At 52.0% G+C, this 2,500-nt stretch overlaps 1 protein-coding gene across 2 annotated transcripts in view; it reads left to right on the plus strand.

Moving 5' to 3' along the window:
• The window catches only part of LOC125038676 (4-hydroxy-2-oxoglutarate aldolase, mitochondrial-like), a 26,996-nt gene that overhangs the window by 17,243 nt on the left and 7,253 nt on the right, over positions 1-2,500 (plus strand). The window lies entirely within an intron of this gene.

A 2,500-nucleotide genomic window follows, 5' to 3' on the forward strand; every position in this document is an offset into this window, starting at 1 on the left:
GCAAGTGTTGAAAACTAACAGGGAAGAAGCTCGACTGGCCCCCATCACACTTCACAGCACTTTCAGTGCCTGTAAACAGGTTTGGTATTAATCCAACAATCCTTGTTGGAATTCCTCTTAGTCTCAGGATCTCCCAGAGTGATTCGCGATGCACAGTATCAAATGCCTTCTCAAGGCATGGGCTGCTCGCAGCCCATGACCTAACTGACAGCGGCACTCTACAATGACTCGAAGTGCCAGGATACGGTCTATTATGGACTTACCAGGAGTGCCTCAGCAGATTGTCTCTGATACGTTTCAATAGAATGTGCGCGAGTACCTTGCCGGATATACTGAGTAGTGTAATGCCCTGGTGAATGCTGTAGTCCCACTGATCCCCTTTCCCCTTCCAGAGAGGGATGACCACACCCCTCAGCAGGTCAGGGGGAATGGTACCAGTCTGCTAGATGGCAGACAGGACTGCATGCAAGCCCCTTGCCATAGGATCTCCACCAGCCTTTAACAATTCAGCTGGTATGCCACAAATACCTGCTACTTTATCACTCTTCATCTTGGAAATTACCTCCCTGACTTCAGTCAGGGAGGGTGGATCCTTGCTGATGGGTGAGTCTGGCAGAGGAATCTCAACATTACCTGCATCCAAGTTAAGTGTTCTTGGATCAGCCTGATACAACTGCTCAAAATATTCAGCCCAATGCACACGCACCCCATCAGGATCTGAGATTATCTGGCCACTTGCTGAGCGGACTGCAGTCGTCTGTGAGGAGGGCTTAGAGTTCAGCTTTCTCAGGGCTTGGTAGGCAGGACGAAGGTCCTTTACTAGGAAATGGCTTTCGGCCTCCTCTGCAAGATTCCTGATAAATTTTTTCTTATCCCTTCTCAACAGTGACTTAGTCCTGTGCACCAGAAAATGGTGCAAGTTGCAATCACCTGACAATCGAGCCGCATGACAAGCATCTGTGGCTTCCAGTGTCTCCTGCGAAATGGAATTCTGTCTTGCTCTTGGGCATTCACCAATCAATTCTTGGGCTGCATCAAGCATTTCACTCTTCAAGGTGTCCCACAGAAGAACAGGGTCCATCCGGCCCTCGAGTGCTGTGAAATGACCAGACATAGCCTTGGCAAAGCCCCTGGCACACTCATCCTCCCAAAATCTGTTCACATGAAGCACCCTAGGGTGCTGGGGTGACAGGGGGTTCTAAAGTGGACCCAGAGAATAGCCACAACTAATCCACAGAACTCGGCGCTTCGAGATACCCTGTAGTTCTGGAGGAATCTCCATCGAGTCCTAACGAGGGGGTGGTTGATCTCCTTGACCACACTACCCTTATCGCTGTACCAAGTCCAACGATGTGAGTCAGAATGCTGATACCAGGAGCCAGAAATCCTCAATTTCTGGGGCCTAGCAAAGTCATGGAAAAGGAGGCTATTCTCGCTGCTAGCTCGAACGCAGCCGGATACCGCATTGAAGTCACCCAGAACAATACGAATATCTCACTGAGGACAGCTGTCTGTCACAGATTCAAGTTTGGCACAAAACATCTCTTTCACCTCAAGTTTATATACATCTGTAGGAGCATTCACAGCAATAAGAGACATGAAGCCAAATGAAAGCTTCAGTCTCAGCACCATAATACACTCACTGACTGAAGTGACCTCTACTACCAAGGGTTGAAGTCTGCTGGAGATGGTGGCCATCACTGCGGCCCAATTGGTAATAAGTGTAGCCAACCACACTAATTGTGCCACTGCCAGGTTTTCTCACCTTCAAGAGAGCAGCCACCTCAACTCTCAGCTGCTTCAATTCCCTCGGCAGTAGTGGTAACCGATCGTCCTGTCGCAAGGAACGGACGTTCCAAGCCCCCACCCTGACAGTCTAACCTTGGGCATTCACTCCGGTTGGGCACCACCTCTGCCACCCCTACTGACGCCGCCCCATATAGAGGGGGTTGGCTGGCTGCAGGGCTCCCTAGGGCTTTCCCCCACAAGCCTCACGCCTAGTTGGCGGCTGCCGAGACCCAGATGGGATTACAGGTAACCCTGCTCCCTACCCAAGTCCCAGCAGTCCCCAACCCAGAGGGACCCATAGCCCGCCGTATTTGCTGGGTAGGAGGGACATTAGCCCTCCCCCCAGCACCAACAATTATACGATCTGCTGCCAGTATGGTTATCTTGGGGAGGCAGACTGGCAAGGCCTGCCTCCCCACAACCGCCCATTAACCTCAGGGGGCACGGGGCCAGGAGTTTGTACGAAGCCAGGGCGTGTCCACACGCCGGTGGGCCATGACTCCATACCTTTAGGGCCTCTTGCTGCTCCAAGAGCCTCCACATGGGTTCCATGGGTGGCCACGAGGAGGCACTGCAGAAGTCTTGATGATGGAGAGGCTTTGAGCTGGCAGGGGAATCTTATGCATAGCTGCTCCCTTTTTGCACCAGGCTAGCCAGCGGTGGAAGCTGCAAGCGAGAAGGCATGCAAAGCACTTAACACTATCTAAGCTAC

This window comes from Penaeus chinensis, chromosome 25, assembly GCF_019202785.1.
Source record: "Penaeus chinensis breed Huanghai No. 1 chromosome 25, ASM1920278v2, whole genome shotgun sequence".
NCBI classification, from domain to species: domain Eukaryota; kingdom Metazoa; phylum Arthropoda; class Malacostraca; order Decapoda; family Penaeidae; genus Penaeus; species Penaeus chinensis.